At 36.9% G+C, this 27,994-nt stretch overlaps 1 protein-coding gene across 5 annotated transcripts in view; it reads left to right on the top strand.

The window, feature by feature from the left end:
• Positions 1-27,994, top strand: part of SpdS (Spermidine Synthase) — a 227,213-nt gene that overhangs the window by 7,427 nt on the left and 191,792 nt on the right. For 3 of the 5 annotated variants that reach the window (XM_090389403.1, XM_090389400.1, XM_090389399.1), the window contains exon 2: positions 13,077-13,215. The exons of the other annotated variants lie outside the window; for them this stretch is intronic. The gene's annotated coding sequence lies outside the window, so the exon portion shown is untranslated. The remainder of the gene's footprint in view (positions 1-13,076; positions 13,216-27,994) is intronic. 5 annotated transcript variants of the gene reach the window in all.

The following is a 27,994-nucleotide window of genomic DNA, read 5'->3' as shown; positions in this document are numbered from 1 at the left end:
ATCTAACTTTGAATTTTTTTGAATATGGCCCCTGTATGGGAGAAGGTTGGACACCACTGCAGTAGAAGGTGGGCTAGAGCCCACTGGGAATACACCTTGATCTGCTCACTCTTGACCAGCACGACTTCTCCGTATGTGGGACAGTGGTCGGATAGGTTTTACCAGGTACTACTAAGTTGTAGAATGGTAATCCTTTTAGTTCTCTTAATTCATGCAGCAGCACTAATTGCCTAAATTTCTTGAAGGCCAGAAATGCAAACAGTGCGTACCGAATTAATTCTTTCCTAATCCATTCGCTATATGAAAAATTTCTTCGCTGAACGGAAACTATTTTAAATGTGACTTCCAAGAGGAATTCAAAATAATTCGCTATAAAAGGACTTTGTTAAACAGAGGTCCGACTGAGTAATTTAGAATTATAAAAATGGTTATACAGTTTTATACAGTAAATATCTTAACAATAGACAGTAAAAAATGCAAATTAAATAATTTTAAGCTTATTTGAATAGTAGGTAAATGTGAAAAAAATTTACGGAAAATTACAAATTTCAAAGTGCATTGCATCCAGGCACATCCGTAGCCAGGTGGGGAGGAGCAGCAGTGCTTAGCACACGCTTCTTGATTAGACCGGGGTTAGAGCCCGTGACCACCAAATACGGAGGATGCGGAAAGGTCAGGGAATGGCTGCCGCATATCCCCGGAGCAATATGGCCTTAGTTGCTAATGCTCCTAAAAACCAAATAACAGCATTGCATCCAAATGTCACACCTCACTGTTAATAAAGGTGCTGGTACGCCGTACTGTTGCATACCCTCCCAAAAAAAAAGCACTGTGTGTGTATGTATGTATATATATATATATATATATATATTTTTTTTTTTTTTTTTTTTCACAATATTGGTCTGGAGTTTTGCATCTACAGAGGTAAATCATATGTTTTTTGAAAAGTTTTGACTGAAAATCAAGTTTATGATATTAACTGATATTCAATAACTTAAATTTGAATTTAAGTAATGGATATGTTTGTGCAAATGACTAACTGATAGATCAGGATATCATTACCCAATAGCAATTTGGTGGATTAAACAATTATCTGTTTTGTCACATCAGGTATGTGATCAAATTCTTATAGGTGTTAAGTAATTAAGGAACAGTTGGGGGGGATTTGATTCCACCCCAACTGTTCCTTAATTCTTTTGATAGGAAAATTGAAAATGTTGATATGAATGAAAGATATATAAATAACAAGTTAGTTAATATATGCAGTGCATTATATTTCAGGTGCATTAGCAAATAAAAATAATTCATGACTTATGAGCAAAAGGCAATGAATTATGCAAAACCTGAGAATAACTAACTCATTTCTCCACATCCACCTTGTTACTCATTAATTCCTCCAAACAGCACACAGCAAAAAACAATATAAAATCTTGTGCTTCAGCTGTAATACACTGTGTATGGAGAAAATTATGTGAATAAATAAATAATTAACAATAGTGCAGAGCAAGAAAGCAAGCTTATACTGCTGTTGAAATATAGAAAAAAAAAAAAAAAAATTCCCATTACACCCATCCATTCACTCCAAAAGTTTGTCCAGTTCTTCCTTGAATTTATTTAAGCTATCAACTTCCACAACAACAGATGGGAGTTTGTTCCAGCGATCAACTACCCCGCTGGCTAAAGGCAAATTTCTGCACATCTATTCTCAACTGACCTTCCCAGGTTCATAATCTGACCAAGAAGAAGAATCCCATCAGCAGTGAGCCTGCTCAAACCATTCAAGGTCTATACTATGATTTTTTTAGTGTTTCTCACCAACCATTGAAGTAAAAAAAAACGAAAGATGAAAAAACCAAATTCTTAAAATTTTAATATTTACAATAAATTTATTTACAAACAAAACAAAATACCATATTATTCAAGGTCTTATACACCTCAATCAGATCACCTCACAGGTGCCTAGTCTCCAGATGCTGCAATTTGCAGAACTTGAGCCTTTCCTGGTAAGAGGACACCTTGGTTCCCCTCACCAATCTTGTTACCTTTCTCTGTACTTGTTCTAGCAACTCTGCATCCTTCCTAAAATGAGGCCTCCAGAACTGTACACAGTACTCAAGGTGTGGCCTGACCATTGCCGTATACAAAGGGATAATCACTTCCTTTTTCCTACTAGCAGTATTCCTGTATATCATTTACAAGACCCCATGACCTGCTCTGGCAGCTTGTCTGCACTGCTCAGAAAATTTCATATCTGACTGCACAATAACCCCCAGGTCTTTCATTCTCTACCACCCTGAGTGTAGTACCACACCGTTGGTAAGTTTCCATTTGGTTACTGCTACCCACGTGCAGTACTTTGCATTTGTCAATGTTAAATTTCAGTTGCCACTTCTCAGCCCATCTGTCCAATTTTATAGATCCTGTCGCAGTAGCTTACTGTCATTAACAACCCTGCCAACCTTTGTATCACTGCAAGCTTGGACTTTGTCTGATATACCTTCATCGATAAATATAGAAAACAATGAGCCCAGCACTGAACCGTTGTTGACTCTGGTAATAACATTAGTCCATGAAGAGCAGAGTCCATTGATAACTACTCTGTCTTTTCCCACTCAACCATCCTTTTATCCATTGTAACAACTTGCCCTTAATGCGTACTGCTCCAATTTGTACAGTATAGCTTCATGTGAACAGTATCTAAAGCTTTCCTAAAATTGAAGTTTATGATATCAAAATTATTCTTTGCATCCAGTTCCTTTGTGACCACATTATAGTATCCAATCAAATTTGTCAGACAAGAATTCCCCTTAACAAACCCATGCCGTGTCTGAATTATTAATTGCAGGATTTCTGTTTGTCCAGTTTTAATGAAATTTGGAAAAGCTTGACAAATCATTCTAAAATAGTCAAATGTAAAATTTAATAAAAATTCATCTGTTGTTAGTTATTGCATGTGGATGGATGGACAAAAAATAATTGCTGGATTTCTGTTGTTCTGATGGCTTGACAAACATTTCTAAAGTAAAATATAAAATTTTATGAAAATTCCTCCATTAGGAGTTAGTTGTTACTTACAGATGGACGAATGAAAGGATGTGAAGACAATAAGTGCATTCACACATATGCTAATGCATCTGAAAAAACATGTCACTGGGAAGGGAATTTAGTGATTAAATTAACCACTGATTGTCAACCCGGAACTGGCTTTCATTTTAGTTGTATTTAATTTGGTAATAAAATATTTTCCAAAATTTGACTTTACTAAAAGATGCATTACCCTCCCACTAATATCTGGGCACCTGCGTATCTACAAATAACCTTAATTTACAGAAAAAACTAATGACGTATTCCTTTAGCCTTTATGACAGTCTCTGATCTCTGTGTAACACTCTCCAGATTTCTTTATAAATGTCCTTCAATATTTTTCACTATAAACCTTCAAAGCGGTGACCAGTTCAGTTCTATTTTTTTTTTTTTTTTTTGGGTAGTCTCTCCTTACATTCACTCATTGATTAAGCTCATTCCAGAGGTTTTTTTGTAGAATTAAAGTCAGGATTCTGGGCTGACCATTCAAATTTTTTGACACTCATGTCTTCAAGCCAGTTTGTCACAATGTGAGTAGTATGACATTGAGCATTGTCCTGCTGATATAGGTACGAACCTTCCTCAACATGTTGCTACGATGTTGGTAATGCATTACTGTTCGGGACATCTACACTGGTGATGCACTGTTCAATAAAAGTGCATCATCCCTTAAAATTGTAATTGTCATCCGAATAACATAAGAATATGGCAATATTTCTTACAGATTGCATCAGGTAAGATTGACATACATAGATGATGATGTAATATTGCATCAGCTGTTACTTTCAGCTATATAAGCACTCTGCAAGAGTTGCAGTCACTGCTTGCTCGTGTCAGAATGGCGAGTTACGTGCAGTTGGCGCCACGAAGAAAGAGTGCTATTGTTGCTTCACGTGAGGAAGGATGTTCATCCCATCATATTGCTTATAGAGTGTCTTGTAATCAGTGGATAGTGAGCAGATTTATTTCCAAACTCAAAAATACTGGTTCTGCTTATAGGAAAAAAGGAACCGGACACAGACGAGTCTATTCTAAAACAAGACTGCGTTTTGAAGCACTTATGCCTTAAAAACAGTAAAGCTTTTTCGTCTGAGCTGAAAAGAGAATGGGAAGAACATACAGGAGTGGTAGCAAGTGCAGTAACAGTCAGAAGATGCCTCTTCAAAAATGGACTTGTAGCCAGTCTTCCTAAAAAGAAACCCCTGCTCACACAAAAAATGAAAACGGCCCGATTAATTTGGTGTAAGGAGCATGTCAAATGGACCCCCGAGCAGTGGAAGTCCAGTTATTTTCTCAGATGAGAAGAAATTCAACCTGCATGGCTCTGATAGGAGACAAACGATTCACCGTAGACGTGCCGAAGAATATCATCCGTACTGTATGCTGTCTGTCTGTAGTGAAATTCCCTACCAGCCAAATGATATGGGGGGTGCATTTTGTATAGTGGTGTAGGTCACCTGCAGTTTATAAAAGGTTCTGTAAATGCCAATCTATACCTAGCTATATTGGAAGGCAAATTGCTGCCAACCATTAGAGACCATTTTAACCTGCCAAGTAATTGCATCTTTCAGGATGACTCTGCTCCTTGTCATCGGGCAAAAAGTGTAAGTAGGCACTTCTGTAGTTTAGCTTCATTTCTGCATTAGAAGTTCAACAGTAATGTGTTTACATTTGTAACAGGTGAAAAAATGGTTGGAAGAATGGTCCATTACAACTGTTAGCTGGCCAAGAAACATCCCGGACCTGAATCCTATAGAGAACTGGTGGCATCATGTGGCATATGCAGTTGCCAGAAAGAAACCAAAGACCCTTTGTGAACTTCAGGAAGCCTAATTTGTCTTTTGAACAACGAACTATCAGTTGATTATCTTCAGAAATTGACCTTGTCAATGCCTCGACGGTGTGCTGCTGTCATCAGGGCCAGAGGTAATTCAACTAAATATTAGTTTGCACTTGGCGAACTTTTCATTTTGTTTTCTATTTAAAATGATAAAATGAAGCAAATTGAGGGCTTCTGATAACATTTCAGCCGTAATTGTAGTGTTTACCAAAACTGTTGTATAAAGGTTGCAAATGCTCATTTTGGAATATTTTGAGAGCACCTGTCAAATATTACTTAGCTTTGCCTTAACTATTAATAAATATTTTTTTGTTTATATTTCTGTTTGTGAGGCTAGTCATTAATGTAACATGTCATCGTGAAAAAGGGTTAGAAATGTGAAATTCCTAGGTGATGCACTTTCTTTGAAGACAAGTATAGATGGACCTCAGCATTCATGGTATTGGAAGATCCCAGACCATCATGCTTACCTCCACCAAACTTAATTGTCGCAATGATATAGTTTGGCAAGTAGCTTTCTCTGGGAATTGACTACACCCAAGTATGACTGTCAAGACTATGTACCTTCACTTATCGCTCCAAAGCACAGCTTTCCACTGGTCTATGGTTGAGGATGGTAGTGCTTACATCAAGCTAGATGGCATCTGGCCTTAGTCAGGTTGACTGGTGGCTTGTGGATGGCTGTATGACCATGGTAACCCATATTGTGCAGTTTTTCACACTTTAATTGTGCTGACTTGTGTTCCAATTTCCTCACTGAGAACTGCGTGTGCTGTGATATCGATCTGTGTTCAGAGCAGATCATTCTTTGTAGGGTCCTCCTGTCGCATTCTGTCAGCTTCAGAAGGTTTCTGGGTCATTTTAGAAGGCTAAAATTGTCTTGAAATGATAATTTTGGTAGCACCTTCTGCTTCCACTTGCAGATCACTTCACCAATCATTGACTTGGGAATCTTCACTGTTATTGAAATGTCATGTACAGAACTATTACTTATATGTCATCCTATTATTTTGTGTTGTAAATCTGTTGATTGCAGCATCTTTCATTCACAATCTTACTATGTTCTGAAAGGCCTTTGAGTATATTCATAGTTGCGTTTTTTTTTTTTTTTTTTTTTTTTTTATGCGAACCCCAAACACGAGAGGTATTAGAACCTATAGTACTTAGTACCGTGCTTGGGTTGGAGGTTGAGAAGACGAAAGAAGATATTTGTTGACATTGAACTTCTGTAGATTGTAATTTTCAGGAAATACGTATGAAGGAAGGTTGTTCCAGAAAACGGCAGTTGAATGAATAAATGAGGAAGATGAAAAGTTGGTTCTGTGGGTTTGAAGTTGGACAGTAAATGGATGTTGGCTGGTGGCGGCACGTGTTCGGACTGTTTTGAAAGAGAGAGCAGGAATTATAGAAGCCAATTCAGAACAGTGCCCGTGGAAGTATCTGTAAAAGAGGCATGCAGCAGAAACAGCGCGTCTATGAGAAAGCGAGTGGAGAGACTCTGTTAGAGATGAGTCATTAATTAACCTAACTGCCCTCTTCTGAATGGAATCAAGAAGCCTGAGAGAGGTTTTGGGGGCACCACCCCAAATGTGGGAACAATATTCCATGGCAGGGTGGATTTGCGATTTATACAGAGTGAGCAGCTGTTTGGAAGAAAAGTAACGCCGAGAGCGAAAGAGAAAACCAAGTTTTTTAGATGCAGAGGAAGCAATATTTGTAATGTGCTTGTGCCAAGAGAGATTAGAAGTCAGGGTAATCCCCAAAAGAGATGTATCACTTTGCCTAGAAATCGGAGTGTCACTAAAGATAAGCATAGGAGCAGAAGAATCCTTTTTGCGAGATATAAGACAAGACTGAGTTTTAGAAAGGTTGAAATCAACTAAGTTGTCTTTGCCCCACTGGAGAATTACCTGAAGATCGGCATTTAAGGAATTGGCAGCAGATTTCCGAGAAATTGAAGCTGATTGAGCAGGACAAGGTTTGTCAAAACGGAAAGTTGAATGCAATGTGCTATCATCGGCAAAACTATGGATGGGATTTCCAGTCAGTGGAAGAAGGTCATTGATATACAAGAGGAAAAGAGTGGGGGAAAGAACTGAACCTTGGGGGACACCGGCATTAGTGGAGAAGTTAGAAGACAGAGAGCCATCTACCATCACCCTCAGTGAGCGATCAGAGAGAAAACTGGATAACCAATTACTAAAAACAGTTGGCAAACCATAAGATGGAAGCTTGTTTAGAAGACCTTTATGCCAAACACGATCAAAAGCCTTTGAGATGTCAAGAGCAACTACATGTGTTTCACCGAACCTTTCCATTGAAGTAGTCCATAAATGGGTAACATAAGCCAGGATATCACCAGTGGATCGACACTGACGGAATCCATACTGGTGATCGTTGATCAGACGGAAGGTTTCTAGGTAGTTTAAGAGTTGGTGGTTAATTGATTTCTCCATTACTTTAGAAAGAGTAGAAGTAATTGCAATGGGACGATAATTGGATGGGAGGGATTTGTCACCCTTTTTAGGAACTGGCTGGATATGAGCAAATTTCCAAGCAGAAGGAAAAACACCTTTGGAATAAGAAAGTGAAAAAAGGCGGCAAAGAATAGGAGTAAGTTCAGGAGCACAGATTTTGAGATCAAGTGGAGAAATACCATCAGGACCTGGAGCTTTCTTAGCATCAAGATTCATCAAAATCCTTCTGATATCCTTTTGACGGAAGACCACAGGAGGCATTGAATGGACCGTGTTGGGAATGGTGGGAGGTGTTTTACCAATATCATTAATACACGAGCTGGAAGAAAAATGGGATGCTAGCAGGTCAGCTTTATCCTTGGCTGAAGTGACAACAGAACCATCTGGTTTGGACAGAGGTGGAAGCAGAGATGGGCAAAAGTTGCGGCCAATAGCTTTGGCAAGAGACCAGAATGCTCGGCTACCATTAGGGCAAGAAGCAAGTTTTCTACTTTTAGCCTGTTCAAACTCTAGTTTGGACTGATTAATAACTGCTTTACAATTGTTGCGAGCTTTGGTGTAGGCAGAAAATGAAACTGAAGAATTAGAAACAAGCCAATTACGATATGCAACATTCTTCTCTTGAACAGCCTTAGCACATTTATTGGAAAACCAAGGTTTAGATAAAGGATGAGATTTTAAAGTGGAGTGTGGGATAAAGGATTCCATTCCTGCAAGAATAATTTCACTGACACGATCTGAGCAAACGTTGACATCAGGAGTTTTGAAACAGTAATCCGACCAAGGAAAAGAAGAAAAGAAGTCTCGCAGGTCATCCCATTTTGCATTCTTGTAATGCCAAACAACACGAGGTTGGGAATAGCCATGAGATAAAGGTTCCATTGGAGAAGAGACAATCACCAAGTTGCGATCTGAAGTGCCTAAAGGGCCTCTCACTTCGACCGTGTACTTAGAAGGGTTGTTTGTGAGAAAAAGATCAAGCGTATTGGCTGTATGATTCGGATTGTCTGGTATTCTTGTAGGTAAATGAACAATCTGTGTTAGGTCATTAGTAATTGCAAAAGCCTCAGCATCTCGACCTGCTGGGTCGGTGTGACTAGAAAATGGAAGCCAGCTGGAGTTGTGAACATTAAAATCACCAAGGAAAATTACCTCACTGTTAGGAAAGTTGGACTGGAGAAAGTCAAGTTGCAAAGAGAGGAAGTCAAAGAGCTCCAAGTGATTAGTGGAGTTGGGAGAATGGTAGAGACAACAGATGAATTTGACACAATGAGGTAGAGAGATTTTAAGCCAGAGAAGATCAAAGAGAGGAGATTCCAAATTGCCAAGTCTCTGACAGGGAATGTCAGAACGGACATATGCACAAGTACCACCTTTGAGGCGAAAGGAATCATACAGCGAATAATTTGGGCATCTGAGATGAGCAGTAGTTGAATCAACCGATAACTGAGATTCTGTCAGAAAAAGTACATGTGGTTTGGCAGACTGCAAGTGGAAATGGACATCGTTGAGATTAGAATTGAGACCACGTATATTTGTGAAATGAATTAGGAAGTCCTTGGGAGGTTTAGATCTTTTTGCAGATAAGCTTGTTCTATTAGTTTGACAATTCATGGTGTATTCAATAGTAAGAAAAAGTGGGCGGGACATGCTGTATGAAGTAATGAAATTTTTGGATATGGCGTACATGTGGTAAGAATATACCCAGATCCTTGACATAACGTGGCCTCGACAATGCTCCCCGCACACACACTACTCGGACTCCCTCCAGTCACTATCTGGCAGAGTAGAGGTAGCAAGATTATACACTAGCTGATCCGGAAGCCTCCTAGAGAGTTACCAATAGGTTCGGTCCGGTGTACTAACTAGTGGCCGGCCTGCGAAAACCGTTTTAGAGCTGTACCCTCGAAATGTAAGGAATATTGGATCTCGCCACGACGTTCATCATAACCTCAAAAGTCATCAATCATACTGCATGATGGAAGAGATAGGGAAGGGTTGACCGGAACTTAGCTCTAGAGACTAAACATGGGTTCCACCACTTCAAACCTCCAATAAGCAAAGTGGTGGTATTTCACCAGTTGATGAGAGTCATCTACCACCTAGTACTACTGCCTGATAACATAGAGGGGCAGCATTCCTCCATGTGGTGTGGGCGCCACACCTCGACCCCTGCTTATGTTGGTTCACACCTGGGTGGTCACCCACCATGTGCTTGTGCATGGAGGTTATACCCAGGATTACTAACAGTCCCACCATCATGAAGGTGCAAGCAGAGGATTTGGCTGTCACAGACCATCTGGACTTTGCCGAAATTGGGTCCACTTGACTTGAGTGTCGCCCGAATATCAGTTCCATCAGCGTTTTAGACTCCCAGGTAGCAAGTACAGCTTGTCTGGCATATCTGAGAGAATGTCTGTGACAACCTCAAGGACCAAACCAGGACCAGCTTAACACTGGTGTTAGGGTAGAACATTACCAGCTATCAGTGAAGACATCTCCTGATATTAATATTAATGGTAGAGAAATGTATTTGAGAATTTATGCTGGTAAATGTTGTAATTATAAGTTAAGCATTCCTGTTAAAAAAAAATCTATATCAAGGCACTTCTTTAAATCTTCTCCAGTGGTATTGCCAGGTCATATAAACTTGTTATCTGGCATACTTTTGAGCATTTAAAGTTGCATTTACAAGTCACTTTAAATGCTCAAAAGATTAATTTTAAGTTTTTTCTCAATTCAAAACATGAAATTCATATTGCTGCATAATTATAAACAATGGCTCAGGTATGAGGTTTGGTCCATTTTAAGATGCAAAGTCAGTTTGAGGACTGTCTCTGTATCTTAAAGTTGTTTCTCACAAGATGTTAAAAATATCTTTCAGAGAAGATTATATGTCATTCAAAGGCTTCTTAATGGTTTGCAAAGTTTAATGAGTGCTACTTGTCTCTCAAAGATGATCCTTGCTCTGGCCACCCTTCTGCTCATATAGATTCCCTTATGTTTTTATGTTTGTGATCTGATCAGAGGTGATCAAAGCTTTACTTTCAGAAAAGTTGCTAGTAAAAGTGGTGTTTCTAATGGAACATTTCAATGAATTTTAACACAAGATATGTGCATGCCGCACATTTTAGCCAAGTTGATCACAAAGTGGCAAGTTCTCTCATGTCACGACCTTTAATGTGCTTCTGCCCCACACTTTGTTTTTTTATCATCATTACTGGTGACAAATTGCAAGTATGTGACTATGACTGGAGACGAAGGCCCAGTCCTCAGAATGAAAGACTGTTTTCTTTAATGTCCAGAAAATCACTATGATAATCTCAATGAAATGTTGAAGTTCATTCTTAATGTATTTTTTAGTCACAGGGCAAATCAAAATGTACATTATGAATTTCTCCCACATGGTCAAACAGTGAACCACAAAATGCTTCTATGATGATTTCACAATGCTGTTTGGAGAAAGTGACCAGAGAAGTGGATGCTTTTCATTCAAGAATTTCTTGCAAAGTGCTCTATCATTCTGGTTCCCCTTCCACCATACTAACTAGCTTTGATTTTATTTTGTTACCTACCCAAGCTTAAAGGTTCTTTGAAAGGTCACTGATTTGCAACAGCTAATTCAGAATGTGACACAAAAACTATTATAAATTCTAAAAGAAACCTATTGAGAATGCTTTCAGAAGTTGCAGAATTTTCGAATTGGTATGTACAGGGTTTGAGAGGCTTACTTTGAAGGATATCTATCTGAAGAGCTAGTAAAATTTTATTTCCCAAATACTAGTTCAGTCAACAAGCTTTTTGATCACACATACATATGTTTAAACTTCAACAAGGGTTATGTACAAATGTTTGTGCTTTGAGCCCTGTTTTTTAATTTTTTTATCTTTTTTTTTATGCATGTTATTTTATGAAATAACTAACTCTGCCGGAAAAAAAGAATGAAAACATTATATACACAACTTCTATCTGCTCCATTTTCAAGTTATTTTAAAACTGTAATAAACAACTTTTGTTGCTACAGTGTATTTCACCTGAATATCTGATTGTGCAAGAATTTCTGCTGAATGTTCCATGAATTTCCTCTTTCACTTTCTAAATTATTGTTATTATGATTATATTTTTTCTTGATGAGATGACATTTTACTAAACTGATATTTTTAGTGATATTTGTTAAAAATGAACCATTTATATAAAGATACATAGCAAATTGGCAGGGGTTGGGAAATGGTTTTGTTTTTTGAATATTTCATGATTTTTGCATTTGTTACAATGTCATTTTATACTAAAATATTTCATACTAAAATATTCTAGAAAAAACCTGATAGTTGGGTGAGATGAAATATCACCAGTATTGGATGAAATGTTTACCAGGAACTTTTGACTTGCAAATGTGTGTGTGTGTGTAAATTTTATTTTTTTATTTTTTTTTTATTGGAACATTATTTCTCCTGCCAGTTGTTATAGAAATTCAAGTTATCGGAAGAAAAATAACATGGAAAAGACAGGAATATTTTTTTACATGGAATGATTCACTTGAAGTTGTGTGTATATTTATAGAAATTCCATTATAAATACACTACAGTTCCTGCTTCTAATGGAAGAATATGGAATTATTTGTATCACAAATTTGGTTACCCAAAGATACTCTCACCCAGTCCATTAGATATTTTTCTCTGAGACCATGCAGAGACAGCATGAAGGAGTCACCCTTACCTTCAGAGAACACTGTCAGATCACTAACACTGAAACCACCTTTCAACTTTGAAGCCTTATATATACGGTTTCACCGATAAGAAAATTGCCCGATTACTGATTAATCGGCTGATTAATCATTAAAATGCTTTTCCAACTTAATAGCCAGCAGCCCACTGAAAAAGTCTCCTGTTGCTTAATTACAGTACAGTACATACAGGCAAATATCAAGTAAATAATACTAATATAAGGAATATTACAATGATTCATGTCTAAGAACGCTCAATTACAGAATTAGTTGCATATGGGTAACTTGTTTTATAACTATCTGTAACTAGTTCTTTTAGGCCACCTTCCAGCAGGCATCTTTTGCATCCTGGCTACACTGATACATTTTCATCTCAGAAGCACTTCCCTGATACACACATACAGTTAAATGCCAGTCACGTGACTCCTGCTTGGATAGTCTGACCATCTCACTTGAACCCGTTAAGAAGAATTGCAACTTGTGGATGAAAAATTTTTTTTTCTACTTAAGTCTCTACATTTCTACCACTGTAGACTTAAATTTTTGGCTGCGGAATTCAACAGTTCTACTCGACACCAATGAGTTTAATGATTTTTAATGGTTTTATATAGATAAATTGAAGTGATATTTTGTTATTTGCAGTATTAATAATGGTGTTATAAAAAATATTGATGCTTATTTTTGTCAGACTCATGATGCTAAAGTAAAGGACTACCAAAACTACATTTTAAAGATAATTAAAATGAATGCGACAGTTCTTTTTCTGGGGGGGGGGGAGACCCTTTTTTTTTTTGTGTAGTTGTTACTATCAAAAACCAAAACATTTTCATTAATACAAGTCATTTTTAAGGTTAGGAAATAATAGGAAAAGAAAAAGATTTTTTATATATATTTATATCATAAAGTCAATCAATCACTTAATACTATGATGTTATCATCTCTTACGTTCAAGCACCAATCAGTACATTGTCTGACATGCCTACGTGTCAATCAATATATCGTTCTTGACTTCTGCTCCAGACCAATAGCACGCATCGTCTGTTTACCGAGTGTGCAGCTTGAAGGGCAGTAACGGCAAAGCAGTTTGTCGGGTAAGTTTCCTGTAGTTTGCTGTGGTTCACGTGTTGGCTTTCTTTACCTTCGCCCCATGTTGTATTGAGTTTGTTTGTACACCTTATTAATTCATAATGTGTTTCTAATCCTCTTATTATTTTTTTTCAGATTAAATTTTATTAAGATTTAAATAATTGCCAAGGTGACCATTATGGCACCAAGTATTGCATGGAAGTATTTTAAGATAAATCCAAAGGACAAAATTGTTTGCATATGTAATTTATGTGACACCACCATATCAAGGGGTGGTAAAACAGCCAAAACTTTACAATCACAAATATGAATCATCTGAAAAAGTTCCATCAAGAAGAAATGTCAAAAGAAACAGAAGCATCAGATAAGTAGAAAAGGACATATTCTGAATATTCAGGAAGTAGTAGCACCATTAAGCACTCCTGATAAAGTGCAAACTACTATAGAAGCAGTATTAACAAAGAAGCTTTGGGATATTAATGATCACAAGGCTGAAGAGATCCATTGTTTAATTGGAGAAATGATAGCTGGTTACCTTCAACCATATTCTGTAACATCTGACATTGGATTCTAAAGAGTATTAAAAAGAAATTTGCCTAAATTACAATATTCCAAGTAGAAAATATATCACTGATAAAATCATTTCAGATATATTTCAGAAGGTAAAAACAAAACTTCAAATAACCCTTGATAAAGCCAACAACATTTCTTTAACCACTTGATATTTGGATGGCTATTACAAATAATTCTCCATTTCTGAATATTACAGGCTTTCAAATGAGTTTGAACAACACAGGACTGTCCTAAGAGTTCTTAGTTTTTCAGGTTCTAATACAGGGATATGGATCAGTGGAGAATTGAACAATATAAGCTCTTAAAAAGCAAAGTCTTCCCCGTACTGAGAGATTCTGGAGCAAATATGGTAGCTGGTGTCGCTGATAGTTTTACAGCCGCAATCATGTTTCATACACACATTACAACTTTCAATAAATGACTTCACATATGCCCAGCAGGCTGTAAGGACTGTTGTTACCTTCTATAGGGGCCGACCGGGCTAGCCAGGTGGGTCAAGTGCCTGCCTGGCAACCCAAAGGTCGCGGGTTCGAATCCCGCCTCGAGCTTGGATCAAAGTACTGCAAAAACCTTGGGAGGTGCACTATGGCCACAGAAGCCGATGCGCCAACAACTACCACAAAAAAAAAACAAAAAAAAACCCTTCTATAGGAATATTGTAAAATACGTTAGTCATTCTCCTTCGGCAGTTAACAAGTTAATGGAAATACAGGAGCAGCAAAATTTAAAGAGGCATAAATTAATTCAAGATGTATCCATTTATTGGAATTCAATGTATTAAATGCTGGAAATAAACACAGAACAGGAAAAGCTCTAGCAACATATGCTATGGATAGCAGTATTCTAACATTAAATTCATACCAGTGGGGCCTTGTAGAAAAAAATTGTCCAACTCCTAGGTCCATTTGAAGAAATCACTAATAAAGCTAGTAAAAGAGAATCTACCACTTCAGTAATAATCTCTACAATTTTGACTCAATTTATTTTTGTCCAAAGCTGTCGAAAATGATAATTTCAATGGAATTCTTACCACAGTTGAGGAGCTTAAATCATTAATTGTGAAAAGATTTTCAACTTACATGGAAAATAAATATTTGTGTCTATCTCCTTTTATAAATCCTAGATTTAAGATAATTTCAAAGAAGTGATATGAAAACAAAATAAAGGAATGGGTTTTAGAAGCTCTACAGCAAGATCAAATGAGGTAGGAGAGGAGATTCTCTTGATATTTCAACAGGATATGCTTCAACCAGTTCTACTGAAGATCAATATACCCCAGGCTTTACTATGAATTTTTCAAGTTTGTTTGATGTTTTGAACACTATCTGCTAAGACAGTGTTCAAAACAAAGGAACTGAAGAAAGGTCGCCCAGAGTAACTTCAAAAGAGGTGATCCTCAAAAAAAAGAACGAGCAATTACAGGTAGTTCTCGACTTCAAGTTAATTTGTTTCTAGCTTCCGCTCGTAAAGCGGGAATTTATTACCCATAGACATAATGTTAAAAATAGGGGTTATGTTCACAATGAAATTAGTTAGCTAATTAGTTTATGTTTAAACAATGATTGATTTTTCCAAAGAAATGAAAACGTAACCTGTAAAATGAAGCAAATTATAATAATAGAGAAATTACTTATGATATACAAATGTTAAAGAATGTTTATTCTTCTTCATCATCGACTAAATGCACACTCATTATTGGCTTGGCACTTGGTTTGTTGTACAAGGAATCTTCTTCAGAAATGCTTCAAGAGGCTCTTGTTTCCAAGATAATCTTCTCTTTTCTTTATAAATTTCAATAACATGCATAAGCATTTTTTAATGGAATGCACAAATTGCAACTAACACGATTTGTGTGGAGTAACAAGTTTGCAAAGCTTAAAAGAATGAAGAGAAGGTTCTGAAAATTTCTTTGTTTTTTATACGATTTGAAGATTTCAGTAAAGGGGAAACACATTTCACCATAACGCAAAAAACCTTACAATTCCAGCTATCAGTATTTTCGCAAATGCAATAACATCAAGTTTACTACCCGTTTATAATTGCTTACAGTAACAGAAAAGCCCAATAAACTGGAAAGTGCAAATTGTTTTTACTGTTTTATGGTTGTGACCTCCAGAAATGTGCTTTAGAAAAATGTCATAAAGGCGTTCAAAGTTGGTTCTTATAACAGAACATATAACTATGAAAGATGAGTGTATTTTAGCGATTTGAATTGGTAACTAATATAATTTGCACTATGAAAACAACCTTTTAGAGAGTTATATAGCGAAAATTTCAACTTCCGAGGTCGAATTACCAAAAAACATTGTGTTATTGGGTTCACATTACGATATTTTCAAGATACAGTGGTGTCTCTGGAACGGATTAATATTGTAAAGCGGGGTACACTGTATTGTACAGCTACATGCATGGTTTGAAGTGTGGTATTTATGAATGTTTAACATTCATTAATTTTTTCAATTAATGTTCATATTTTCAATTTTGTTGATACTTGATACTTTGAAAAAAAAAACAAACTTGTAAATCAGGGAACTCGTAAAGCGAGAACTGCCTGTATTCAGTGTTGCACTCAAGAATTGAATCAATATTTAAATTTGCCATTACTGCTTAGAAATGATAGCCCATTTTTGTGGTGGAAAAACAAACTAACTAAAGAGGTTAGTTTGTCTTGTGGTGCAAGACAAACTAACCTCTTCTGAGTAAACTGGCTTTGAAATATTTAAGTGCACCAGCTTCATCAGTTGAAAGTGAAAGAATATTTAGTACTGGTGTAATTTGTAATAACCTGCAAAAAATAGGCTGTATCCTGAAAGTGGAGAAACTGACGTTTTTGCATTACAATTTAAGAGTATTAAATTTTGATTACACTGTGTAAAACTACTTTTAATTTGTTTTTTCCTTTATATTGTGTTAAAAAGGTGATAAATTTTATTAAAATACCTGTTAAGTTGCATTTAATTTTTATTGTATTGTCTGTATTAATCAAAAAAATAAATTGACTATAACAGCAGCCAAACTTGGAAAATGTTTACTTAATCCATTTCAGTATATCAAAACTACCCGAGGAATCTCTTGGCAGTTAACTGGCTTAATTTTAGCAGGAAATGGCCATTTTGAAAAACTGATTGTGACGAAAAAACCGATTAACGATTAATCGACCAAGGAGCCGATTACCGATTATGTACTGATTAATTGGTGCATCCTTACTTGTATATACATTCTTATTAAATATACAAGTATTTGTAATATATCTGTTCTCAGGTAACACTGAGGAAATGAGCAGAACTACATAATCAAATAGCCACTTATCTGGAAACAGCTCCAAAGAATTGTGACAATTTTATACAATATTCAAATACAGCAGACTCTCGATTAACCGGGACACTTTAATTTAAATAAAATTTAAAAAAAAAAAAAAAAATCAACCAGAAATCAAAAAATCCAAGTAATAACTAGAATAGGTATAAACAGATATTTTGCAAGTCGTAAATAAGCGACAAGCGGTATTATAAGTCATCATTGGGGGACTAGTCTTATGAGAATAATACTAAGACTTATTAGTCCTAGTATTATCTTGCAATCCCCGCTGTCTTCACACCCGCCCCTCAAAAAAAAAAAAAGACCAAATGTTTAGTTTGTTTTAGTGTGTTGCGTCGATTTTGTTGTGTTCTGTTGCAGTGCAAAAGGAAACTGTTTCGTTATTTATGTGAGGGATGTCAGAATTTTTTTTTATAATTGTTTTTTGTTTAGAAATCATAAATGATTTCTAAACAAAATGGGTAAATGCAAAAGAGTTGCGTTTCAGTTAAACAAAAACTTGAAATTATTCAAAAGTTTTTGAAAACGGTGCATCTGTTAAAGCTCTAAGAAACCATTATAATGTTGGTGACCAAACCATATGCAACATCGTAAAAAATAAAGGGAAGCTATTAGACCTAAAATCGACATTGGAAAAAATGAAGGGAAGCATCATATTGGACACGCAAGTAGTGCGTGGTAAGTTTTTTTTTTTTTTTTTTTTTTTCATTTTTATCTATCGCCATATATTTTATGTAGGTTGCTGAACACTTTTTGGTACAGTAAGTCCCCGACTTACGCAACTACAGATCTATGTAAATTTTTTTTTGCTCAAATGTTGTTGTTTTTTTTTTTTTTTAGGATTGTGAAATTTACAACGAACAAAAATAATAAATAAAATAAATAAGCAGTCAATAACAATGATCATGGCAAACACAAATTTTTTATATATATGACTGAAGATTTCAGGGAAGGGGAACACATTTCACCATAATAACGTAAAAACCCACACAATTCCAGTTATCGTATTATCGCAAATGCAATAAGATCAAGTTTACTACCCTTCTATAATTAGATGGACGAACAGAAAAGCCTAGTAACCCGGAAAGTGTAAATTGTTTAACCCTGTGAAGTTCTTTTCAGAAAATTTAATTTTGACCATTATCATGGTGCCGACTAAGAGAATAAGACAGCGCTACTAGTAAATCTACCAACAAAAGGAAAGCAATCGATTTGGATCAGAAAATTAAACTAATAAGGATGAATGAAAATGGACCAAATATTAACAAGTATCGCGTGGAATTCAGATTTGTCAACAATAATATAGTAGCAATATATTATTAGTCATTCCTGAATTATGTAAAACTCGACGAAGTAAGAAGTCCTGGAACGTATCCCTTACGTATGTCGGAGACTTTTGTATTTTTGAATTAACCGGGAAATCGATTATCCGGGATTTGTTTTTTTTCCTCTATCCCGGAAAATCGAAAGTCTACTGCATGTGTAATATATCTGCCTTTAGGTATATTATGCATGCATAATGAGGAAACAAGAGCAGAGATATACACCAAATAGCCTGGAGACTATTTGGTGTCTATCTCAGACTTCCAAACAGTTGTGACAGGCAACTTGTCTATACTGCCCAAAGAGGATGGGAAGGAGCTTGATGCCATATTTGACTTCCCTGGACCTCAAGCAAGTCATTTTTACTCCATTGATCTACTTTTCCATAATGCCCCTGATCACATCCTGTTTTTAATTCTTCTCTAATCACAACTCAGTTTCATCTGAAATCTCCCTATATAAAAATCACAGTTCACAACTTCCCAAACTAGAAAACCAGCCAGAAAGGAAATTGATCTCCTCCACAAATTTTTTTAAACCGGAAATCGTCCTTAGATGACTCACAGAATCTAATGGGACACATCTACGAGGTTGATCGAAAAGTTCAGTGAATGATCTTATAATTCCTGTAGTAGTTTGCATGCGAGGAATTATATGGGCTCACAAGAACATCCTTTGTGTGTGTGTGCGCGCGCGCATGCACACATCAGTTTATTGGAAGGAGGAGGTCTCCGTAGTTGAATGGTCAGAAACGGGAGTGCAGTAGCACATGCTCTTTGGGTAGACTGGGATTCAATCCCTGACTGCTGAATACAGTTGATCTGCCAACCCACACTGAACCAGCTTGGCAGAATATTGTCCATTTCCCTCAACATGAGGAGGCTTCCATCCTGGAGTGGATTGATAATCACTGCTGCTTACCTTAGCTTTTATTGGAAAGCTGCTTTTAATGAATGCTTGTTTTTCTCATTTGTTGTATGTATTGAAAATGAAGAAATTGAACAGCATGCAAACAATAAATTTTGTTGTAAATGTGGAAAGTCATGTTAATGCATAAAATGCTCTTTACTGTTTATGGAGTTAATACTTTTATGAAACAGATTATTTAATGCATTATATTTCAGGCATGTTAGGAAATACTCATGATTGTAATTGATTGGAAATACTCATGTTAGCAAACATTCATGATTTTTAACAAAAAAAAAAAAAAAAAAGCAATTTTTATGTGTGTGCCAAAAAAATTTCATTTCCTATTTCTTTCTCCAACCAATGCATGGCAAAAATAATATCGAGTGCTTCAGCTATAATGTGTGGTATATGGATAGCCTATGTTGATATGTATAATAAAAGAAATAAAATAATAATTTCTGGATTTTTCTTGGTCCACCTCTAATGAAATTTGTAACGTCCTGAGAAATAACGCCCTAAAACACCTAAAACAAAAAAAAAAAAAACAGTTTAAGTGTTAATTCTAGAAAAAAATCATCCAAATATCTTTAAAAGGTCCAAATATAATATTTCATGAAAATCCATCCACTGGGAGTAGAGTTATGTGTGGACAGACATAGTGAAGCCACAGGTGCATTATGCATTTTTGCTAAAACACCTAAAACAAAAAAAAAACAGTTTAAATGTTAATTCTAGAAAAAAATCATCCAAATATTTTGTGATAAATTTTTTGTTTGATGACAAAGAAAGATGATCACACCCATCCACATTCTGAAATGATCAAAACAACAATGAAGCTAGCACTATCCTTTGATCTGATCATTTGAGAAATTGAATAGATTTGTTTCACTTCAGCATGAAGTGAGTGAGCAACAAGCTTGTTCCCTGCATTCTCACAAGACACCAACAAGAACTCATTTCATCTGAGTTGTTCAAACAAAACAAACTATTCAGATCTTGCATTCTTAACAAAAATGTGAGGAGTCTTGAGCATGTGGATATGACACAGACTGCATAAAAAAAAGCTCCCAGTGGATAACATTGTCACCAAAGCCAAAAATCACATGGCTGTCAGAATTTCATGTGAAGATCTTGCTTATTTCATTTTTTGACAGTAAGAAGATGATGGTATCAGAATTAAACCTCCTGTTCTACCAAAAAGTTTTAAAAATGATTGAGAAATGCAATCTGTCTTTAAATGAGCTGAAAAATAATGAAATGGTTGGGTGTGTCTTCTGCATGAATATCACATGTTACTTGGTAATTTTTAATCAACAAAAACAGTAACATTATAACATACATTTGACTGACAAAAACATCTCACCCAGTTATGTGCAACTTTTGGAAATAGCCAAAAGTTGCATGATAGGAATAGAGCATGAAAGGAAAATGATTTGGGTTTATTCAAGAAATTTATTGAAACACAGTGGACCACCTAAAAACATTGACGAAAGAAGACTCAAAAATGATTTGTGATCAGTGGCAGGTAAAAAGGTAAACTGCAGGATGGAAGCCTCCACAACAATTCATGCTGAGGGAAATGGACCATAATCTGCCATGCTGGTCCAGTGCGGGTTGGCAGATTGACCGTATTTAGCAGTCAGGGGCTTGAACCCCGGTTTACTCAAAGAGCGTGTGTTACTGCACTCCTGCTCATGACCACTCGGCTATGGAGGCATCAGTGGCAGGTGTGATGGAGCAAATGGATATTGCAGAAGAATATTAGTATTTACCAGTGAACGAAATAAGTTTTTTGCGATATTCACCAAAATATTTGAACAAATTGTGTGCGCACACATACATACAATCTTTCCTCCCCCCCCTCACCCCGCACACACAAAAAAAATACTAGATCAGCCAGTGCAAGGACATTCAGCCTTTTTGGGTATGGGCCAAAAAAAGTTAATATGTTGCGAGCTGTATATATTTTCATGGGAAATGAGCCCCAAAGGCAGTTCTTTACTATACAGGCACTCCCCGGCTTACGTAATACTCGACTTATGGAAATTTGAATTTACGTAAGTTTTTCCTGGTCAGTGCAAACAAAAAAATAGTGGAAACATATTTTGCATCCTGTAGGAATAAATGGAGGTATCCTGAAAATATCGTAATGTGAACCCAATAGTGCGTTTTTTTTTTTTTTTTTTTTTGGTAATTCGTTTCAAGACCTCGGAAGTTGAAATTTTCTCTATATAACTAAGCTATTTATCTCTCTAAAAGGTCATTTTTATAATGGAAATTGCACTACACTTTCATCGTTATCATATATTCCATTATAAGAATCAGTTTTCAACACCTTTGTGGTATCTTTCTAAAACAGATTTCACTGCCATAAAACAATTTGCACTTTCCGGTTTATTGGGCTTTTCTGTTGGCGCAATTTATTATAAACGGGTAGTAAACTCGATCTTATTGCATTTACAATAATACCGATAACTGGAATTGTGTGTTTTTATATTATTATGATGAAATGTGTTTCCCCTTTACTGAAATCCTGCCCACCAATGATAGGGCCAATAAGTATTGAAACAGTGCCATCTGGGTGGTGGTATCTGCTGAGAATAAGTAACAATAGTCTTCCCTATTAGTGAAGCATTACTTATTCGAGGTAGTGCAATATCATGGCAACTTCTAAAAATAGTTAGAATGTGAGATATAATTAAATTGATGCCATTTTAACTACTTTTGAGTTCTCTATGATCAAGATATTGTTTCTACACTGAATGTTCATTAGTGAATTTCTAATTCATAGTCCTCTGCTTTATGCACATTTTCTCAGGTATATGCTTATGCTGCATAATAATATGAGAATCAGTTTATTTTATCTTTTTGTTTTTATAGAGATCATCAGGGGATGCTCGTCCATAGGCACTGCAGCACCCCCAGCTATTTAAATCTAGATATACTGTGAATGGAATTATATGAAATTTTGTGAAGAACAATGCAATGAATATTTTTATTAACAGGACCCGTATATGGTATGCGCATCCTCTATTTCCAGTAATCATTTCAATAATAAATGAATAAAAACATGAAATCATTTCCAACTTTGAAGTTTAATTAACTGTAGGCCTCACTGTGCACCATGCAGTGACACATTTTGCGTTCCAGTGAATATCTGGTAGTTGGTTGCCATTGGCAACCAGCATATTGGCAACTTGCCAATATACATTTTTTATAGGTGAAACAAATCAAAATCACTCGGTAGATTTCATTGTTGACCATGATAGGTGTGTAGCCACATTGTCTGTGTCTTTTTCGCCCGAATTGCCATTAAATAACTAAATAATATCAGTGCTAAGTCAATACTCAACATTCAACAGTGCAATTATGTGATTACAACTGAATTGAGCTTGAACTTGGTAAGTTTAAGTTATATTATGAGGTGATGTGTAAGTAAAACATTATTTCTACGACAAAGGACTTTGTGAAATTTGATTCGATCGTGGCCTCCATGCTTCCCCACGAAGTAAATCGCATGACAGTGAATAAACTTCAGCAACTTAGTTTTTCACAGTTATCTCTCCAAGAAAAAAATGCAATTAAAAAAGAAGGCCGCCCCACACCAAAGATTCAAATTTCTCAGTGAGGAATAAGTAATAATAAGAAATACAGGGTGTTTCAGTTAAACGTTTCAGAACTTCTAAGAGGGGTAGGGTACATCCTGACAACTCGAAATCATATAGCAATGTGGAGTCGGAAATGCTTTCCTGAAGCGGTGTTGTACACAGAAGCACCATAAAGAAAAGAGACCATAAGTGAGAAATCGTTTTAATAATACATGAAAAGAAGCAAAAGGTACATGGATTAAAGTAAGTGTTCGAAGTTTCTTCCACGGGCTACAATGCACGCCTCACATCTCCGACGCATGGACATCCGAACATTCTGGAATACTCCAGGCGAATTTCGAATTTCTTCGGCAGCTACTGCGATTCTTGCGACCAGCTCCTCAGCATTGTCAACAGGGGTGTCATAAACTAGCGATTTCATATGACCCCAGAAATAAAAAACAAGACATGATAGGTCGGGTGACCGAGCAGGCCAACGCACGGGACCACCACGTCCGATCCACTGTTGACCAAATGTGACATCCAGGTAGTTAAGAACATCTCCGCTATAATGGGCAGGGACTCCGTGTTGGAACCACATTGTCTGTTGCGTCGATGCAGAAATCTGTTCATCTCTCAAAAGTTGTGGCAATACTTGCTGCAGAAAGATCACGTAGATAGGTCCGGTTAGACGACACGGTAACAGGTAAGGTCCGATGAGGTGATCTCCCATAATACTGGCCCATACATTGACCGAAAATCGAATCTGTGCTGCACGACGTCGTATTGCATGCGGGTTCTCGACCTCCCAGATATGGTCGTTATGCATGTTGAAAATTCCTTCCCTTGTGAAGGATGCCTCATCGGAAAACAACACTTCAGCAGGAAAAAGGGGATTTGTAGCACATTTTCCAAGGTACCACTGTGCGAAAGCAATACGAGGTGCATAATCCTCCGGTTGCTGTGTCTGGACACGCTGCCTGGAGTATTCCAGAATGTTCGGATGTCCATGCGTCGGAGATGTGAGGCGTGCATTGTAGCCCGTGGAAGAAACTTCGAACACTTACTTTAATCCATGTACCTTTTGCTTCTTTTCATGTATTATTAAAACGATTTCTCACTTATGGTCTCTTTTCTTTATGGTGCTTCTGTGTACAACACCGCTTCAGGAAAGCATTTCCGACCCCACATTGCTATATGATTTAGAGTTGTCAGGATGTACCCTACCCCTCTTAGAAGTTCTGAAACGTTTAACTGAAACACCCTGTATATTCACAGTTTTATACCTGAATGGTGCCAAAGGAAAAGTTGGTTTTGTGGTTGTGAAGTTAAAAATGCGTTTTGTTTTCTATGTTTACTGTTTGGAGATGACTTAACGTGGACAAAAGTGGCTTTACAAACATCAACAGAATGAAAGAAAAAACTAAAACATGAGAGTTCGAAGAAACATATTGATAATGTGATTTCACTATTGCTTTTAGGAAGTGTAAATATTAAAGAACATCTTAGTGAGGCCTATACAGACTTTCGATCCCCAAACACAACAGAAAATTACCAAGAATCGTGAGGTATCATCTAAAATAGACTGCATTAAATTTTGTGGACAGTTTGAAATTCCTTTATGTGGACATGACGAAAAAGAAGGTTCTAAAAATCCAGGAGTATCAGAGGATTAATAAATTTCGCCTGTACATTAGATTTCAATTTAAAGAATCTGTACATTAGATTCCAACGTTTAGAAAGTAATGCAGCATTTCAAAAACTATTCAGAATGATATTCTTGACTGTTTGCTGCAAATATACCAGAATGAAATAAAAAGAAATTAAAGAAGTTTCATTCATACTATCATGGCTGATGACACAACAGATGTTTCAGAACATATACAAATGGTAATTTTCTGAGATATGAACTGAAACGGAGACATTTTTGAGCATTTTTGGGATTTTTTTACTCCGGAAAACCAAACGGCAGACTGAATCTTGAAGTGCATTCTAGATCAGTTAGACATAATCCTCAAAGGAAATACTCAGAAACTGGTTGCTCAGACATTTTATGGTGCAAGTGTGATGAAAGGCAAGAAAGGGGGAGTTCAGGCTAAAATAAAAAGTGTACAAAAATGCACATTTTGTTCACTGCTATGCACACCAACTGAATCTGATGATGAGAAATGCAGCAAGTAGTACCTGAGATTCAAGAATATTCTTTTCGAACCTCATGTCAATACCAAGATTTTTCTGGAGATCATCACAGCGTCTCTCTGTTCTCAGAAAGCATATGGACAGCCATCTTGCCCAACATTCCCCTACAAGATGGAACTTCAATATACGCACCGTGAACAGCGTTTACGAAAATTTTGAATCCTTAAAGTGCATGGAGAAACTACAAGCGACAGCAAATGTAGATAAAACTATTTCAGAAGCAACTGGAATTTTGCACATCTTGAGTAATGAAAAATTCTAGTTCTGATTGGAACTTTACCATTAGATAGAAGCTCACATGGAAGATATTTATAATCAAATGCAATCTTGAGAAATTGAGGCTGTTAAAATACATGAATATATAGGAAACTTTAAGAATTTATAAATATAGGAAACTTTAAATAGAAAGGGTGCAAGAATATTTGCTGATGCTATCAAGGCAGTGTTAGGTGGGTCGGAAAACTGCTAGCTTGGGGGGAGACAAAGACCAATAGATTGACAGTAGCCACTGGCAGAGGTGAAAGAGATTCTTGCACTGCTTCTATTAGAATGAGCAGAAGCCTGAAAAACAAGATGCATGGTATTTCAGAGACTGCTGGGAGCCATTGCGGTACAAGTAAACACATGGGTTATGTTAGGGTAGCTAAGAATAGAAACAGGTGCAGGTATACTTGCGTGTACACCAATGCTAGGAGTTTAGTAAATAAATTTGATGAATTTGAGGTATTGCTCAAAACATCAAAGGCAGATATTGTTGGGATATCAGAGACGTGGTGTCACACAGATATAAGGGATGCAGAACTGCAATTTGGGGAGTACAACGTCTACAGAAAGGATAGACAGGATAGGAAGGGGGGAGGGGTTATGCTATTAGTTAAGAAACACACAAAAACCAAGGAAGTGAAGCCAGTCGACATCGCTGGACAGTGCAGTGTTGAGTCAGTTTGGTATGACATAAGCATTGGGAGATCAAAATTGAGAGTAGGAGTGTGCTATAGGCCTAATGACGCTGATGAGTATAATAAGGAACTGTACAGGGAAATAGAGTGGGCCAGTAAATCAGAGAGTCTTATAATGGGAGATTTTAATTTCCCAGATATTGACTGGAATTTGGGGGCTGGTTACTCACGCACGAGCAGGGCTTTTGTGGATTTATTGGATGATTGTTTTCTACATCAGCATGTTCGGGAGGCAACTAGAGGGAGTAATACTCTTGATTTGATTATCAGCAGTGATTCTTCATGCATTAAGAATATGCAGATAAATGAACCACTAGGTGGCAGTGATCACAGTGTGCTGAAGTGGGATTTACTGAAAGAGGTAACTACCATTAGGGGTAAAGGGAAGGGTTATTGCTTCCGTAAAGGCGACTACGATGGACTGAGACAGTATTTAAATTCTATACAGTGGGACGAACTGATGATGTTACCAACAGCAAATTCAAAATGGGAAGCATTCAAAGAACTTATCTTGGAAGCTACTAGGCTTTACATACCAACTAAGAAATATTGTTCAAGGTTTAGGCCAAAATGGATGTCAGATGAACTAATGAGGCATATGGCAGAGAAGAAAAATGCATGGGATACTTACAAATTAACACATGACACAGAAGCCTATGATAGATACAAGTTGATATGCAACCAAGTTACAAAGGAGGTTAGGCAGGCGAAGGCAGATTACGAGAAATCCTTGGCAAGGGATGCAAAGAAAAATAGCAAAGAGTTCTTTACTTATGTAAACTCTAGAAGGAAGGGGATGAATCAGATTGGTCCACTTGATATTGATTGGTCAACTGTTGATGATCCTGCTCAGGTAGCTAACAAACTAAATGAATATTTTACATCTACATTCACACATGAGGAGTTATTCAGCAAGGGGAATGCCAGAGGTGTATTCAACTCTAGCAGTAAGCTACAAAATCTTGAAATAACTGGGAGTAAAGTGGAGGAGAAACTGTTGAAGATAAACACAAGAAAGGCACCTGGGGTGGATGGAATCTATCCAGTTATATTAAAGGAGGCAGCAAAGGAAGTAAGCAAACCCTTAGCCATAATTATGAGAGCTTGCTTGGACTCAGGGGAGGTACCCATAGACTGGAAATGTGCAAATGTGACCCCAATTCACAAAGGAGGATCAAAGGCTGACACAAGTAATTATAGACCTGTGAGCTTAACTTCTGTTCCAGGAAAATTAATGGAGGCACTGGTTAAAGAAGCACTGCAGGATCATTTAGACAAGACTTCAGTTATAGCTCAGACACAGCATGATTTTGTTAAGGGGAAGTCTTGCCTGACCAACTTGATTGGATACTATGATGCAGTCACAAAAGAACTGGATGCAGGGAATAACTTTGATATTATATACTTGGATCTTAGAAAGGCTTTTGATACTGTTGCACATGGAAGACTGCTACACAAATTGGAGCAGTGTGACATTGGAGGCAAATTGCTGCTATGGATAAAGGGGTGGTTGAGGGGGAGAAGACAGAGAGTGGTAATCAATGGACACTGCTCATCGTGGACTAATGTTATTAGTGGAGTCCCTCAGGGCTCAGTGTTGGGTCCATTATTGTTTTCTGTATTTATAAATGATATTGATGATGGTATATCAAGCTTAATGTCCAAGTTTGCAGACGATACAAAGGTTGGCAGGGTTGTCAAGGACACTACTGACACTATGCTGCTGCAACAGGATCTGGAAAGGTTGAGCAGATGGGCTGAGAGGTGGCAAATGAAGTTTAACATTGACAAATGTAAAGTACTACACATGGGAAACAGCAACCCCAGAGCAACGTATCAACTCTGTGGTACTACACTGACAGTGGTAGAGAATGAAAAGGACTTGGGGGTGGTTGTGCAGGCAGATATGAAGTTCT

The sequence above is a fragment of the Mastigoproctus giganteus genome, unplaced genomic scaffold (genome assembly GCF_048544385.1).
Source record: "Mastigoproctus giganteus isolate SK-2022 unplaced genomic scaffold, ASM4854438v1 scaffold_16, whole genome shotgun sequence".
Classification (NCBI taxonomy): Eukaryota; Metazoa; Arthropoda; class Arachnida; order Uropygi; family Thelyphonidae; genus Mastigoproctus; species Mastigoproctus giganteus.
This window is presented reverse-complemented; position numbering and strand designations above follow the sequence as displayed.